Consider the following 637-nt stretch of genomic DNA (forward strand, 5'->3'; position numbering starts at 1 on the left):
CAGGTCACTAAATGAAAAAAATCCCTTGCGCAGTTTCCTCTTTCTCCTCCATTTAAATTGGTCTAGAATGCATGACTTGGCAATTTTAGGGCATGTGCATTTTAAACATCCTTTAGGTATAAACTAGTTTTCATAAACTTTAGAAGTCCCCAACCTTCCCCACGATTCTGGGGTTTCTTCAGCGAAGCCTTTTTTTCTGTGACGGAGATTCCAGAAAACTATCAAGAGTGGAGATGGAAGTGGCTTGTGCGAATGAAAACGGAGGTTAAGTCGGCTCTTTGATATCAAGCATAAATAAAAATAATTTACCATCTGTTGCATTCCATCGAACCTACTATGATGGCCAATTCGGTCACATATGGAAGGGATAAAGTCGATATTCTCCATTTTTCGTACTGTATGTTAATTGACATAGCGCAATTAACGGAGTTCGCGCTTTCGGGAGTAACCAGACGAGGAGGGACTCTCCCTAAATGGCGAAGCAATTCATATGGTCCTCACCAGTTAAACATCTGGAACCAGTGGAAGGGTTTTACGACTTGTATTTAATGGGACATAGTTTTTCATTACTTCCATGTCCGTTTCAAGATCTGTATGTATAAAAAAATCAAGAAATTTGAGTCTTCGTCAATTTGGT

Source organism: Penaeus monodon, chromosome 27 (assembly GCF_015228065.2).
Source record: "Penaeus monodon isolate SGIC_2016 chromosome 27, NSTDA_Pmon_1, whole genome shotgun sequence".
Lineage (NCBI taxonomy): Eukaryota > Metazoa > Arthropoda > Malacostraca > Decapoda > Penaeidae > Penaeus > Penaeus monodon.